General features: G+C 38.3%; 1 long non-coding RNA gene across 1 annotated transcript in view; it reads right to left on the bottom strand.

Annotated features, from left to right (window-relative positions):
- Positions 1–17,619, bottom strand: part of LOC123384887 — a 99,303-nt gene that overhangs the window by 55,282 nt on the left and 26,402 nt on the right. The window contains exons 2-3 of the long non-coding RNA XR_006596602.1: positions 7,903–8,023; positions 5,404–5,464 (exon numbers count right to left, since the gene is read on the bottom strand). This is a non-coding gene — a long non-coding RNA (uncharacterized LOC123384887). The remainder of the gene's footprint in view (positions 1–5,403; positions 5,465–7,902; positions 8,024–17,619) is intronic.

Here is a 17,619-nt window from a genome sequence, read left to right as displayed (position 1 = left end):
GAACTTTACCCCTGAGGTCAGGAACACGACAAGGACGTCCACTCTCACCACTGCTGTTCAGCCTAGTGTTGGAAGTCCTAGCTTCAGTAATCAGACAACACAAAGAAATAAAAAGCATCCGGATAGGCAAGGAAGAAGTCAAATTTCACTCTTCATAGATGATATGATTCTCTACATGGAAAACCTGAAAGACTCCACCAACAAACCTGCTAGAATTGATCCATGAATTCAGCAAAGTCGTAGGATATAAAACCAATGTACAGAAGTTGGTTGCATTTCTTTACACCAATAATGAAGCAGCAGAAAGAGAAAATAAGGAATCAATCCCATCTACAATTGCACCAAAAACTATAAAATGCCTAGGAATTAACCTAACCAAAGAGGTGAAAAATCTATACACTGAAAACTATAGAAAGCTTATGAAAGAAGTTGAAGAAGACACAAGTTGAAAAACATTCCATGCTCATGGACTGGAAGAACAAATATTATTAAAATGTTGACACTACTGAAAACAATCTACACCTTCAATGCAATCCCTACCGAAATAAAATCAGCATTCTTCACAGGGCTATACCAAATAATTCTAAAATTTGCATGGAACTAGAAAAGACCCCAAATAGAGTAATGTTGAACGTTGTAATGTTGAAAAAGAAATAATGTTGAAATGTTGAAAAAGAAGACCAAAGCTGAAGCATCACTATTCTGGACTTCAAGACATTATTGTATTGGCACAAAAACCAACACATAAATCAATGGAACAGAATAGAAAACCCAGAAATGGACCCACAAGTGTATGGCCAACTAATCTTTGACAAAATAGGAAAGAATATCCAGTGGAAAAAAAGACTGTCTCTTCAGCAAATGGTGTTGGAAAACTGGACAACGACACGCAGAACAATGAACCTGGACCACTTTCTTACACCATACACCAAAATAAACTCAAAATTGATGAAGAACTACTTGTGAGACAGGACACCATCAAAATCCTAGAGGAGAGAACAAGCAACAACCTCTTTGACCTTGGCTGCAGCAACTTCTTACTAAACACGTCTCCAGAGGCAAGGGAAACAAAAGCAAAATAAACTATTGGGACCTCATCAAGATAAAAGGCTTCTGTGCAGTGAAGGAAACAATCAATAAAACTAAAAGGATACCAATGGAATGGGAAAAGATACTGTAAATGACATATCAGATAAAGACCATCCACAATCTATAAAGAACTTACCAAACTCAACATCCAAATAAAAACCCAAATAATCCAGTGAAGAAATGGGAAAAAGACATGAGTAGACACTTTTCCAAAGAAGACATCTAGATGGCTAACAGATATGTGAAAACATGCTCAATGTCACTCATCATCAGTGAAATACAAATCAAAACCATGATGAGATGCCACCTCACACCTATCAGAATGGCTAAAATTAACAACTCAGGAAATAATAGATGCTGGCAAGGATGCAAAGAAAGGGAAACACTAATGGGAATACAAACTGGTGCAGCCTCTCTGAAGAAAACAGTATGGAGATTCCTCAAAAAATTAAAAATATAATTACCCTACAACCCAGCAATTGTACTACTAGGTATTTATCCAAAGGATACAAAAATTCTGATTTGAAGGGGCACATGCACACCAATGTCTATAGTAGCACTATCAACAATAGCCAAACTATGGGAAGAGCTTAAATGCCCATCGACTAATGAATGGATGAAGAAGATGTGGTGTACACACACACACACACACACACACACACACACACACACACACACAAAGAATGAAATCAAAAAGAATGATCAAAAGGTGATCAAAAAGAATGAAATCCTGCTATTTGCAACAACATGGATGGAACTAGAACGTATTATGCTAAGCAAAAGAAGTCAGTCAGAGAAAGACAAATATCATATGATTTCATTCATATGTGGAATTTAAGAAACAAAACAGGTGAACATAGGGAAGGGAAGGAAAAGTAAGATAAAAAGAGAGAAGAAGGCAAACCTTAAGAGACTGTTAAATACAGAGAACAAACAGGGTTGTTGGAGGGGTGTTGGGCGGGGGGATGAGATAAATGGGTGATGGGCATTAAGCAAGGCACTTGTTTGGATGAGCATTGGGTGTTATATATATGTTAACTAACTTGGATTTAAATATTTTTTTTTAAAAAAAGTTGGAAGAAATAATGGCTGATATCTTCCTAAATTTGGTGAAAATTTTAAGCCCTCAGACCCAGAATCTCAACAAACCTCAAGAACAAGGTATATGAAAAATGTTTCATCAAGACATATCATAAACAAATTTTTAAAAATCAGTGATGAAGAAAAGTAATCTTAAAAGTACCCTCTCTGCCCCCACAAAACTATAGACAAATATCATCTCACACTTAAATGGCTATGATCCTAAAGAGAAAAGATAACAAGTGCTGGCAAGAATGTCAAGAAAAGGGAACTTCTGTACATTGTTGGTGGGAATGTAAATTGGTGCAGCCACTCTGGAAAATAGTATAAAGTTCATCAAAAGATTAAAAATAGAACTACCATTTGATTCAGCAATCCCACTTCTGGGTATATATTTAAAAGAAATGAAAACAGTATCTTAAAATATCTGCACTTTCATGTTCACTGTGGTATTATTTACAGTAGCCAAGATATGAAAAAAAACCCAAATGTCTGTCAACAGAGGAATAAATAAAGAAAATGTCCATATATATATGTATATGTAGGTATATAAATTTGTATGTATACATGCACACCCACCCCCACTCACACACTTGGGATGTTATTCAGCCATGAGAAAAAAAGGAAATCCTGCCATTTGTGACAACATAAACCTGAAGGAAATAAGCCAGACAAAAAATACTTTATGATCTTTCTTATATGAGGAATCTCTAAAAAAAAAAAAAAAAAAAGAGTCAAACTCATAGAAGCAGAGAGTTAAACAGTGGTTATCAGAAGCTGTTTATGGGGGTGGGGTGGGTGATATTATTCAAAGGGTACAAAGTTGCAGTTATGTAGGGTTAATAAGTCTAGAGATCTAATGTATAGCATGGTGACTCTAGATAATGTTGTATGGAATACTGTAGATTTCAGATGCCCTTATCACACACACAAAACGGTACCTATGTGAGGGGATGATACATTCATTAGCTTGACTAGAGTAATCATTTCATCGTGTATATGTATATCAAATCATCATGTTACACACTTTAAACATAGACCTTAAAATAAACGAGCAATCCAAAAGAGCAAAGCAGATGTCAAAACACCTTTTATGATCTAGCCTAAAAAGTCACATATCATTATTTCTTACACATTCTATAGGTCAGTATTTATTCATTGTGCTACGGTACTAAACAAAGGGACTGAATACCAGAAGGCAGGAACATTGAGCACCATCCTAGAGGTTGGCTATCACACCTTGCCTTTTCTAGAACTGGAATATGATTAAATCAAGTTTTACATACCTGCTTATCATGTTCCTTTTTTTAACAAAACTTTTCTATTAATTTTCCACTCATAATTGAACCTATAATAAACTTATTTAAACTATCAGGCATATTGGTTCTATTATTTTCATCATACCCTTCAACTTCATTCTTGATCCTAACCCTCCTCAGCCCTTGTCAGTCTACTTGTCATGTAAGTTATAACAACACAAATATAGTGTATCTAGAAACAATACTCTCCTAGCTTCCATTCTCTAAATGGAGACTAAAACTCAAATGAAATATTCATAAAAATAGCATGTCAGAATAGAGGCAGAATACGTCAAATTTTCCTATATCTGATTTTTTTAAAAATCTGCCAGGGTCCCTGGGTTTCCATAAGCAACGTTCTTGGCCAATTCTTATTTATTTACCTAGTGGTATTACAAATTCTTAGCAAATTCAGATGACAAAACATATGCCTCTAAAATAGGAATTATCAATTAGTGGTTTTTTTTCCCAAGATCTAAGAGGTCAATTTTAATAGCAAGTCATCCTTCTATTGACCAAAACAGAAATGAAAGTATCAATAACTAGAGAAGTTCTCACAACACAAGCCAATTCTTAAATTAATGGGCTGGATAATTCATTCTGTTTAGTAGACTTCCTGACTGTAGTGATCTAAATTCATTACTTCTATCTTTTGACATTGACAAATCAGTTACATGTATTTTGTAATCTCTGCAAAAAAAAAAAAAAAAAAAAAAAAAAAAAAAAAAAAACCAAAAACACAACTCTTATACTCCCTTAAAATTTGTTCAATGAAGAAAATAATGGCCATTTGTTTTTCTTTTACTTCCCACCAACTAACCTTAATATATCTTCACATATCCCATGAATTGAAATAAAGTTAAAATAGCTATTTTTGCAAAACTCATTCTATGGAATGCTTTTACCAGGGGTTGAAGCAAAGAGACTTTTAAAGTTTAGGGGTTTTTTAAGAAGAGTTTTCTCACTCTAGATATGTTACTATAACTACCGCTCGCCAGCCAAATCCAGCCCACCTCTTGATTTTGTGGATAAAGTTGTACTGGAACACAGTCCCGCTCATTCATTTACCTACTGCACGTGGCTACTTTTGCACTATAACAGCAGAGTGTAGTGGTTGTGACAGAGACCACATAGCCTGGAAAACCTAAAATATTTCCTATAGTGAAAGTTTGTAACTCTGACACATCACAAAGTAAACAGGGAGAACTGTTATCTAGCTGAGGTAAGATACAGGTACCCAATTTTAACATCTGGGTGTATTCTCATTGCATTGTACCAAGTGACAGTAGTGAGAGGAAAATGTCCCACCAAAACTTACTCATTAATTTTTTTTTCTAGAATTTAAAAACCACAGCAGTGTTGCCAATAAAAATATTTGTAGGTTTGCAAACCACTGGTTCCTTGATAATACACTACTACAGTCATCATGCATCTAACTGCAATTAGAATTGTATCTAGTAAGTATGGACTCATGGTTACTATGCATGCAAGCCACTCAAAATGGCAATTTGTAGTCAGACAGCAGCTAAGATTTTCAGCTTGACCTGAGGATGCCAAGGCCAAATTGTGGTTCCCAACAAGTAGTTCCTATAAGAACTTCTCTTTACTGGGAAAGCAAAGGGTAAGTTCAATATCATTTCTCGCTAACCAACTTTTATGTGCCTCGGTCTATCTGACAAGGCAAGTGTGAATTCAAGTTCTATCATATCATGTGTTCGTGCTTTCAGGGAAAATACAGGCTAGAACCCTTGACATTAGCGCTTACCGACTGAGCTCCAAATGACCATGGGCTGTTATAGAATTTTCGTGTGCACCTGTAAACTCTTTTAAGAATATTTAAAATCCACTGGCAACAGCATTGCTATTGAAACAATTCACTGAAAAGACGCTGAAATCCAGCCAAATGCATTTCTTGTTTCATTTTAAATATGCTAACCTTAGTAAAAGATGTTTAACTTGCTGCTCACTCTTCTTGGGGTTTCTGTACAATGTAGTACCTATGGGAATATAAAAGGTGATCAAACTATGGAAATTAGTAACCAACCACATCCAACTGGAGAAAGCTCCTCATTTCCCTAATAAAACTTTTTAAACCCCTTTCTGTTGTATTTTTTTAATGGAGATACTGACAGCTTGTGTACTGTTGTTTGGCACTTCTAGTGGAAGCAGGAAAATTTTATAAAGAATGAAAATGTTTTCCTTTATTTAAAAGTAGCAGGTGTTAACTTAAGTTTCCAAAATAATTTGGAAACTATGTCCTATGGAAGTCCATAAATAGTTCTGAAAATCACAGTGTAGTACTTTTATATTTACTTCCCACAATTAAAACAAATTCTGATGCCTCAACAGTGTGCTGTGAGATCGCTGAACTAAGAACCAGGAAATCTTCACTTTCGTCTCAGCTCCAATGCTGTCTTCACAACGTGAGGCAAATAGCTTTATCTGAGTCTCAGATCTATCATTTGTTCATTGCTAAAGTACATTTCAGAGCAATGTTTTGTCTGCATTTGTATTTGTACAAAGTGAGTGCGGGATTTGAAAAATACAAATCTGGTGCCATCTCTGTTCATCTTCCAGAGAGCAAAACAAGGTAGAAACAATGGGTCTGTAATCATCTCACTCCACAGGTTAGTGATAAGCCATATGAAATGATCTGGTCAATGCAAAAGATTAGGAGATTCTCTAATCATGTATTTAAAACTTCACCATTTTAATTGTCAAATTCTATTGAAAATATTTTGGGGAACAACTTCACAGGCAGAGAGTATATGGAGAAGGTTATAAAGCATATAATTACTAACTTTTAGAATAGGCTGGTTAAGAATGTTGGTTGATGAAATCTTATTTCTAAGTTCTATAACCACTAAATATGCAGGTCATGTTTATGACTTGATATGTGATCCGAGGTAATTAAATTATTTCCAAATAAGCCCATGATTATTTCAATTTCCAACAGTTTTTAAAAAGAAGAAAAATATTTGTGTGTGGTCTAGAATTAAGTTTAGTTTGATATCAAAAGATGTTTTTCTCAAACTCAGTAATTTTTTTCTTGAATTGTTTTCTAGAATTATATTTCATCTTTAATTCTCTTTTCCAGTTTATGAAATTATTTCTCCCTGAAAGTTGTGAATTGATCTAAAATAGCAAGTAGATGGACTATCAGTAAATAAATTTGATGACTCAATTCACCACTGTAAGCCATTACGCTCTGTTATATTCGGACAGAGCAGGCTAACCACAGTTAAGTGTTTCCAGTTATTCTTACTCTTTCTGCACATTTCATTTACCTTCTTGATGCTTTTTACCTTACAGAAACATAGACACTTATGAGGCAGAGATTATGGGTAGATATTTTTAAACCAGCCTGTCGGGTTTACTTTTGAAGAAGAGCTTAAAAACAGCTAAGCTTTACTGATATGCAACCATGTTAAACTGAGTGGTTTTAATTTTTTTCCTTACACTACTGATTATGAACAAAGCATGTAGTGCTATTAGGAACATACTGTGCTGCCCATAACTTATAATTAGAAGAATATTAGCATTTTCACTCTTAGTTTCTAATAGTTATTAGTATAGTAATACTGAAAACTGGGGAATAAAATGGCATATTTATTTTTTCAAACCCTTATCCTTCTCATATTCCCTAGACAAAATTTTCCATATAACTTGCAGTAATTCACACATCTGGCCTCGTGTAACGTTACTTTTGCAGATGCAGAAATTAAAATGGCTGCCTTTTTCTTTAGAAAGTTATAAATTTAAACCTTATTAGGATTAAATGATAATTAGAAACGGAGTTCATATAGTTCTTTTAGTATCATAAAAATGACTATGACTGGGGCGCCTGGGTGGCGCAGTCGGTTAAGCGTCCGACTTCAGCCAGGTCACGATCTCGCGGTCCGTGAGTTCGAGCCCCGCGTCGGGCTCTGGGCTGATGGCTCAGAGCCTGGAGCCTGTTTCCGATTCTGTGTCTCCCTCTCTCTCTGCCCCTCCCCCGTTCATGCTCTGTCTCTCTCTGTCCAAAAAATAAATAAACGTTGAAAAAAAATTAAAAAAAAAATGACTATGACAAAATAGTGATACAAACCAGTTTTCAATATTACATTTTAACTTTTAAGTTGAACTAAAGAATACATTTTTTATTTTGTATTTATTTGAATTGTATTTATGATTCTCAGTGTAACATTGGTTACACTTTGGCTGTAATAATTTGAGAATTTTTTTTTAGAGAACTTAACAGCCTGACTTAACAAGCTTTAATGTCGCCACAATAGTGAATAAAATATCACCTCATGAACACAGACATAGGCTCACAGAGCACAGATACATGAAAGACACATTCCAAACAAAAAGAAGAAACAAAATAGCCATTCCCTTTATTAGGTAACGATCTGTAATTCACATTGTAGCAAACTGCCTGCAAAGCTCTGCTTACCCAGTACATGGGCTTTCGATAACTCGGGTTCCTGAATCCACACTCCTCTCCCTAGCCTCTTGATGAGCATGGGCCTTTTGAAGAAATAGGAGAGAATCTTCAATAGCACACAGTTCTTCACCTAGGAGTAGAGAAGAGAAGCCATAAAACCCACTTTGGGATATTTTTCCTACGGAGACTAACAACAGAGGAATTAGTGACATACAGGCTACACACAAGGCCAATCCAGAATAAAATTCTCCTCAGTTTCCACACGCCTTTTCATTTTAGATTTTAAGTGAGGCTAATCAGGGCCATGTCCTCAGGCATACACCATTGTTATGTAACAATATGTCCATAGGTCAGAATATTCTAGTTACTATCTCTTTGCCCCATCCTGTCCCATCTCCACATTTTCACAAATAAAGTATCCCCCAGAATATCCCTGAAGAGACGTCAACCAGAAGCTCCACTGGGCCTCAAGAGATGGTGGCAGGCAGTCTGGCCTAGCAGTTTGGAGGCTTGTCTCAGTGAGCCTGCTCACCAGGGCACTAGAAGAGGAAGCCTCTTACCGTGCCACGAAGAAGAGTTGGCTCTAAAGGGTCTGAAAAGGCAGCATTTGGGGTCAAACTTCATCGAACTTATTTTATTTTTTTATTGTATTTTATTGTATTTAAAAAATTTTTAGACCTCAGCCGTAGCAATTTCTTACTTGACACATCCCCAAAGGCAAGGGAATTAAAAGCAAAAATGAACTACTGGGACCTTATGAAGATAAAAAGCTTCTGCACAGCAAAGGAAACAACCAACAAAACTAAAAGGCAACCAACGGAATGGGAAAAGATATTCGCAAATGACATATCGGACAAAGGGCTAGTATCCAAAATCTATAAAGAGCTCACCAAACTCCACACCCGAAAAACAGATAACCCAGTGAAGAAATGGGCAGAAAACATGAATAGACACTTCTCTAAAGAAGACATCCGGATGGCCAACAGGCACATGAAAAGATGTTCAGCGTCGCTCCTTATCAGGGAAATACAAATCAAAACCACACTCAGGTATCACCTCACGCCAGTCAGAGTGGCCAAAATGAACAAATCAGGAGACTATAGATGCTGGCGAGGATGTGGAGAAATGGGAACCCTCTTGCACTGTTGGTGGAAATGCAAACTGGTACAGCCACTCTGGAAAACAGTGTGGAGGTTCCTCAAAAAATTAAAAATAGACTTACCCTATGACCCAGCAATAGCACTGCTAGGAATTTACCCAAGGGATACAGGAGTACTGATGCATAGGGCCACTTGTACCCCAATGTTTATAGCAGCACTCTCAACAATAGCCAAATTATGGAAAGAACCTAAATGTCCATCAACTGATGAATGGATAAAGAAATTGTGGTTTATATACACAATGGAGTACTACGTGGCAATGAGAAAGAATGAAATATGGCCCTTTGTAGCAACGTGGATGGAACTGGAGAGTGTGATGCTAAGTGAAATAAGCCATACAGAGAAAGACAGATACCATATGGTTTCACTCTTATGTGGATCCTGAGAAACTTAACAGAAACCCATGGGGGAGGGGAAGAAAAAAAAAAGAGGTTAGAGTGGAAGAGAGCCAAAGCATAAGAGACTGTTAAAAACTGAGAACAAACTGAGGGTTGATGGGGGGTGGGAGGGAGGGGAGGGTGGGTGATGGGTATTGAGGAGGGCACCTTTTGGGATGAGCACTGGGTGTTGTGTGGAAACCAATTTGACAATAAACTTCATATATTGAAAAAAAATTAAAAAAATAAAAAAATTTTAATGTTTATTTTTGAGAGACAGAAAGACAGAGTGCAAGCGAAGGAGGGGCAGAGAGCAAGGGAGACACAGAGTCCGTGGCAGGCTCCAGGCTCTGAGCTGTCTGCACAGAATCTTACCGGAGGCTCAAACCCATGAACTAGACCATGACCTGAGCGAAGTCGGATGCTTAACTGACTGAGCCACCCAGGCACCCCTGCATCAAACTATTTTAGCTAAAATTCCAGACACCTGAAAATAGAACTGCCTTTTAAAAGTGTGACTTGAACCACAGTATGTATGCAAGAATGTGATCATTTAAGCAATATGAAAAGTCTAATGACATACTAAGTAAGAGTACTAAAAAAATTCTCTGAGACTCTTTCTTGACTTAGTGCCCAGGCACAATCTGAACAGAAGGGGAAGAGTCTATAGCCTCTTAGCCATGCCCTTCTGGAATGAATTTTTCTAGCTTGCCCAATATCCCTTCAGCTTCTCATGTTTTGCTGAGACCCAAAGATTCTGCCAAATTTAAAGGAAATTTCTAGACAAAAATAGCAAGGGAAAAGAGGGGGTGAATCTTGAATTGAACCCCTGAGAATAAAACCTTTTCAGCAAGATACAAGATAACGGATTTTTTTTTCATTTGAGAGGATTGATATTTTTTCTTTGTTTATTCTCACCAACAAAGCACAATCCCTGTTCCTACGGTGAAGAGTCTTGAATATGTCTCTTTTCTAAATAAGCACAGCAAAAGGTTGTGGTTTCCCTAGCAACAGATGACTTCTTTCTATTTTTCTTTTTTGGGAAAAAAATGTACTTTGGATTTATAAAGAAGCCTTTCATCATGGGTATCAAAGCATTCTATGGCCAAATTGTCACCCTGCCCCAGCAAAGTAGATAAATAATATCCTCCCCACTTACATGGGGGAGAAAAATGGCAGCTGGAACCAGCAGCTTCAGTGGAAACTTTATCTCTTGTACTCTGGGCTGTGTTTGTTGAACCTTCAGCAGCAGCCCTGTGAGAATATTGGAAAGGGAGGGTGGCAGAAACACCTTAATGTGACCCCCAATTAGATCCTCCCTATGGGATCCCCTCCACTCGAGTGTGGGTATGACTTGTGATTTGTTTCTAATCAATGGAATATGGCAAAGGTGTGAGAGATGACTCCTTTAATTAGGTTAAGTTGATAAGACTCTGTCATAACACACTGCAGAGAGATTCTCCTGCTGCTCTTCAAAAAGTGACCACCATATTTTGCCAATGCAATTGGGAGAAGACCTTTAGGACATGACGGTAACCCCTAGTCAACAGCCAGTAAAGCCAGAGCTATCAGCCATGCAGCTGCAAGGAAATGAATTTTGTTAATACCTTGGAAGAGGACACGAACCTTAAGAAAGGTACAAAGCCCAGTTGACACCTTGATTGCACTTTTTGAGACCTTGAGCAAAGAATCCAGCTAAGTCATAGCAACCTCTGACCAATGGAAACTGAGACAATAAATGTATGTTGTTTTAGGTCACTAAGCTTGCTACCAGCAATAGATAACTAATACAGGGGATTCTGCAAATGGATAGTTTCTAGGCTGAGGTGAGTAGTTGGATGACAATAAAAAGAGAGAGAATGAAATACAGCCTTGGATAACAGACACATCCAAATCTGTCCCTTTATGTCTGATGTCTGACTTTAACCCCTCTAAACCACAACTTCATTTGAAGAATGGAGATAATACTTATGCCTGCATGCAGCAATACGGATTAAAAATAAAGAAAAAAAAGTATCTGGCATGTGCCTGTCATGTAGTTGTTGTGCAATAAGAGATAGTCAGCAATAGATACAGTCATTATACAAAAAGAGTTTTGACCCTGTTCCCAGAGCTCTAGTAATTGCAACATGGACAGGAGGCATTCTGTAAGCTGGCATCCCCCTAGTGAGAAAACTGATTGATGGTATCAGGTCAATGGAGAGGTTTAAGAAGTCAGTTCACCTTCCATCCCACTGGATCTCACAAAACTTGGAGCAAAGGTGGTAGCATTTCAGAGCTTAATCTATTTGGAGCTTGGCAGTAGTTGTTTGGTGGCTTATTTGTCTTATTCTGTTGTAAAAGATACATTGAAGACATTGTCAAAAACATTATGAGGCAGGGGTATGACTGAAGAATGAGTCAGTGCAGGTGCACTTATTCCGGAAGATGCCCGAGTGGAGTATCCATCTGCAGGAGCTTGTACGAAGAGGTAGAGAAGAGAGGAAAGTAAAGGAGGAGCAGAGAGTCAAACCGAGTGAAACCAAACACCATGGTACAATGAGAAGGTCCAGAGGCAGATCAGGGATGGGCTGAAAAATCCTTCAATCAGGGCAGAACCATAGAAGATGAAGAATGAGAACAAGGAAGGTGTTAATTTCATGGGTAGAAAGTGTGCTTTACATGGATGACTCTAGCTGCTTTAAATTTGAGACTCGAGCATAGATATACATGACTCTGGGTTGTAGAAAACTGAAGAGATATGGCCCATCTAATAAGAGGATAACCTACATTTAAATGGTTCTGTGTTCAATGAGGAGCCTACTGCCACTGAAGGATAAAATCTTTGGGTTTTCTCTGTGTTTGAGATAGATTTTTACACAAGATGCCCAGCAAAAGAAGCTCACGGTTTTGACTTGAAGTGGTCTGACTTCCTCTAATACACAGAAAATACCAGAGACTCCCACACCTCCCTGCACCATAATTTGCTCCTAGATGGCCATGTGAAAAATCCTGCAGTAGACATCACCACCTAGCAACTCACCAATGCTCTCCTTTTGGAAGATTCATTTATAGTTAGGAGACTTGCACATAGTTAAATTTGTGAATTCTACTATTTATGTATGTTTTTTTCTTTCATGAAGCCATAGAGGCATGTAGTTTTGGATGACTGAAAAACAAGAGTTTGTGATAGATTCCTTTTCTTACTGCCAATGTTTGATTAAGACATATAGAGTAACTGAGCACTCAGGAGATTGTGTGGCCTCCCCCATGTAATCCAAAATAAAAGCAATATGAAACTCTTCTAAAAAGTCAAAATTCTGATTTTCTCCCTGATGAGCGCTTCAATGCTATTTTTTAAAATTTGAAATACCAATTTTTTTTCTGCAAAAAAATGCCCCTCCTTTCTCTCCAGTCTCATGCTTTGCTGGTTCCCAAAGCTTATTCTCAGGGTCTTCAGTCAAGTCTCCTAGAAGCAAGAGTCTAAAAGTACATTCTAGTGCAACTCATTTTTCTTAATGCTTTATTTATTTTTTGCGAGTGTGGGTGGGGGAGGAGCAGAGAGAGTGGGGACAGAGGACCCGACGGGGGCTCAGTGCTGGCAGGCTGACAGCAGTGAACCAGATGCAACGCTTGATCCCACGAACCCACGAAATCATGACCTGAGCTGAAGTTGGACGCGAAACCAACTTATCAATCAAGGTGCTCCTGTGCAACTGATTTTGAGACAGTTTTCTCAGGATAACTGTAGAGGGAGGTGAAGGAAACAGAGTATGCATACGTAGTATCCTAAACAAAGATGTGAGTTAACCGAAACCAGTTTCAGGCTGAGTTTATGGGTTCAGGAGCCTGAATGGTAACCCTCAGTAGTTCTAGCTTTGGGTGGGATTTTGTACTGTGTATCAGTCAGCCATTGGCCATAGCTGTAGACTGTCCCAGAGATGGGCATAACTTCCCAGAAAATTTCAAGCTAGGTGGCTTCAATCGGTGAATGGGAATTCTTCTGGGAGGGTATAGCTGTGAACTATTAGCAGCTAACACTATAAGTGACCAGGGATGGCTATACCAGCACAGCAAGGGGGGTCAGAATGGGAAACCAGAAGTTTCCACTACATTTGCTATGCTTATCAGGAATCCAGATCAATCTACTTTATAATGAGACTTTCTTTAAAGACTCCCAAACAAATAGAGTATGTAATTACTATATAATGTGGTTGAAATGAGCCTGGATATTCAACTCTTATTTCTTTGGGTTGAATTCTTCTCTCTTCACATGGTACTCAAATATAATGGAAATAAGAGGTAACATGTGTAGCCACACCCCCAGCAGACTCTAAGCCAAGAAAAGACCCAGAAACAGGGAAGGAGACCTAGGTTTATTGGGAGAACTTATATACAGCGAGTCCAAGAGCGGCCAATTGGACAAACCATGTGCTACAGGATCTATATGCAGCAAGTTTTTATATCATAGTAACTTCACCTAGCAACTATCAACGGCCCTTCCCCTTCCTGCACAGCCACTGTTTCCAAGGATATCAAGGCCTGCCATCCAGATGCTTTTCATTATAAGGGAGATGCTCCTGGATGGCCATCCCCAGATCCCCTGACCTTGAATGCCGAGCAAACATTCTTCTGCATATTCTGTTTGATGGGAATATGGAGGGGGGACAGGATCTTTACATTCTCTATATAGTGATTAACAGAGGCATTCAGGGTGTGCTTGCACAAGCTACCTAACCAGCATGTACCATGCAACATGAGATCCTTAGCTCCTAGATGAAAATTAGCTTCTTGGAGAAGCTAATTAGCTTCCTTAAAGCTGAGGAAGAGAATTGGCTGGGGAAATGGAAAGGGAGCACAGCTTCCAAAATTGGAGGCATGGGGGTGCCTGGGTGGCTCAGCTGGTTAAGCTTTCAACTTCAGTTCAGGTCACGATCTCACGGTTCGTGAGTTTGAGCCCTGCTGTCAGCACAGAACCTGCTTCAGGTCCTCTGTCTTACTCTCTCTGCCCCTCCCCTGCTCTCTCTCTCTCTGTCTCAAAAATAAAAATAAACATTAAAAACAAAAGAATTGGAGGGGTGGGCACCCAAGAGGAGAGGCAAAGGACAGCATAGCATCGTTGCCTCATTTTCTCATTTCGCCCAGTTGAGCAGCTAGTCCAGCCCTCTGGCAGGCTGAGTTACACCAGTACCCGCCTAGCACACCTGCAACTGCAAAGTGAGCAGAGGCCTTTATAAGATTAACTATTAATAAGGCTGAGAAACAAAGAACACAGGACAAGAAGAGAGCAGCAGAACAATGCTTTCTCATACCCAAAGCGGCAAAACGTTCTGCACACAGAACGAAGTCCCAGATGACAGGAGAGGGGAAAGAAAGCAATTCAAAGTCTGTAGGGGGGAGAAAAGGAGCCAAGGGTGTTTATAATAAAAGTTAGTAATTTCAACCCATCTTGGAATAAATGGAAAGTCAGAACAGTCGCTTGAGAAAAGAGATGATTTATTAAGGAGTCTGAGTAAAGAGTTCCTGACAGATTATAATAATAATAAAAAAAACTTCGATAGAATTCACAATTAATGAAGAAAGGGAGATCATCATCACTGTCAGAGCAAGAAACTGCTGATCTCTGAACTTTGGACTTCAGTTGTTAGATGAGCACGTGGGCAGCCGAAGCCAGGCGGTAAAGGATCCTGCAATGAAACAGGTGCAAGGAGGGAAGGCCAGGCTGCAGCCTCGTGCGTTGGTGAATGATTTATCTGGCAGAAGGCCCACTCCTCCTGGGAACTGCATATCTTTCATAACTTTTCTGGTTGGAATGAACCTCTCCATTTGAACTAAGTGTGAATAATGTAACTATGCTGCTGCCTAAGATTTTATGCGATGGGCCTTTATTTTATACTGATTTCCCAGCAGTAGCAAAAGGGAGAGAGAAAGATGAAGAATGAATTCTAACTTTAAATAGAAGCAAGCTGCTTTTCCTGACCAGATTTGAAGAATTGAACTCTCTCTTGCCACTGGAAAGGAAAGAGTTGTATCTCTAAAAGTGCCAAGGAGAACGAAGTAAAAGAATTTTTTTCTCAGCGTGTTTACTTTGGGATAGATACATAAATGCATTTCTCTTCACAAAAGTTCGATTTGAATGAGAACATCTGATAATTTACTAGGAAGTTCCTATCTACATCATGTTCACTATTTTTCATGCTCACTTAAAATGTCTCTCACCATTCCTATACCAGGTATAAAACAATAGTCTTTTTTTTCCACTACCACTCTAGGTCACTGCTTGAATATTAATAACAACAAAATAATAGGATTTAATATTCAGTGAGTGTTAGGTGCCAATGTCCTAATACAGTGTTTTACATGTATTAAATAATTTAATGCTCAGAACATTCTTTTGAAATAGTATGATGGTTAATTTTATGTCAACCCGACTGGGCCATGACATTCAGATATTTGGTCGAACATTATTCTGGATGTTTCTGTGAAAGTTGTTTGTTTTTGCTTTTGTTTTTAATGAGACTAACAATTAAATCAGTGAGTAAAGCAGATTGCTCTCTGTAATGTGGAGGGGTCTCATCCAGTCAGTTGAAGACCTTAACAGAAAAAGAATGGCCTCCCCCAGCAAGAAGGAATTCTGACAACTGACTGCCTTTGGGCTCAGATGACAATTTTTTCTGCAACACATTCTATCGTTTCTGTTTCTCTGCAGCACCCTGGCTAACACAGATAGGTACTGTTATTTTTTGTCCTTAGATGAGGAAACTGAGGATTGTTAGCTACATTTGTCTTGAATCAACTTGCAACCCCTAGCCGGGTTTTCACAATTTCTTAAGCTCATTTTTAATTCTACTGTTTAAAGCACTGAACCACAAGGCACTTAAATAATCAGACATTCCACATAGCTGAGAGCACCCATAAAACGTGAGTTTGTTTATTCCATGGACAGGAAATTTACTAAGAGCAACTCACACGTAAAGCAGCTGTCAGTTTGACCCAGTGTCATCACGAAAGCCTAGATTCTGCAAATCTTTTCACTTCTTTGACCAAAGTTGGCCCTAAAATGGTCCTCTCCCAAACGTGCCAAGATTAAAACGTCCTGTTAAGTATTAGAATTATACAATTCAAAATTGTACAGTTTTGTGGAAAAAAGAATTTGTTTTACTTTAGAGTTCCATTGACAAAGTTTCATTTAGTCAAGTAAAAGATTTCTACAAGAAATCTAAGAGTGATTTTCTTATTTATAGATTAGTGTCCAGGTAAAAGGCAGAAAAAGTTTAATCTTCATCTTATTTTTATTATAAAATAGAGACATTAAACAGTATATTAAATTTAATATACATGAAAAATTTTAAATGATTCCAAGTAGTAAGCAAGCTTTGATTTTATTGAAATTTACTAAAATTCTATCAAATTTTCCCTATCTGCATAATTTTTACAGATTATTTCCCACCATTCTATAAGTAAATGAGAGAGAGAGAGAGAGAGAGAGAGAGAGAGAGAGAGTGAGAAGTCTAGACAAATGACTTAGGATCAGCGAACCTATTCAGAAATAAAAACAAGTTGTATTAATAAATTTTTAAAGTACATTCCCCCCCACCTTAGGGATTCAGACTAACTCAGAGATACTACTATTAGTAATAACATTGCCAAAAAGTAAGTAAAATGTATTCTCGCAGCAGTTTTGTCAAGAGTAAATATAACATTGCTAAAGTAAAATGTCTAACCGAGGACACATGGTGCCACATTAGAATTACTGTTGTGCTGGGGCACCTAGGTGCTCAGTCGGTTGAGCTCAGGTCATGATCTCATGGTTCGTGAGTTTGAGCCCCACATCCGGCTCTGTGCTGACAGCTCAGAGCCTGGAGCCTGCTTCAGATTCTGTGTCTCCCTCTGTCTCTGCCCTTCCCCCTCTTGTACTCTGTCTCTCAAAAATAAGTAAACATAAAAAAAAAAAAAGAATTGTGTTGAAGAATGCCCCCTTTGGGCCATACAGAGCCTTTGGGTGTGAAGAAAGTGGTCCTCTTCCTCCAGGGAAGCAGATGGGACCCACCCAACGGAATGCAGCTTGGAGGCTGGCCCTGGCATTAGAGTTAACAGAGACAGATGTTTCAATCTTGATTTTTCTCCTTCCCAGCTTGTGTGGTCTTGGGCTAATTACTTAGCTTTTTTGAGCTTTGATTTGTTCACTTGCGGCATGGGGCTATCAATAC

This window comes from Felis catus, chromosome B1 (genome assembly GCF_018350175.1).
Source record: "Felis catus isolate Fca126 chromosome B1, F.catus_Fca126_mat1.0, whole genome shotgun sequence".
NCBI lineage: Eukaryota > Metazoa > Chordata > Mammalia > Carnivora > Felidae > Felis > Felis catus.
Note: the sequence above shows the minus strand (reverse complement) of the source record. Positions and strands in the feature narration are given on the sequence as shown.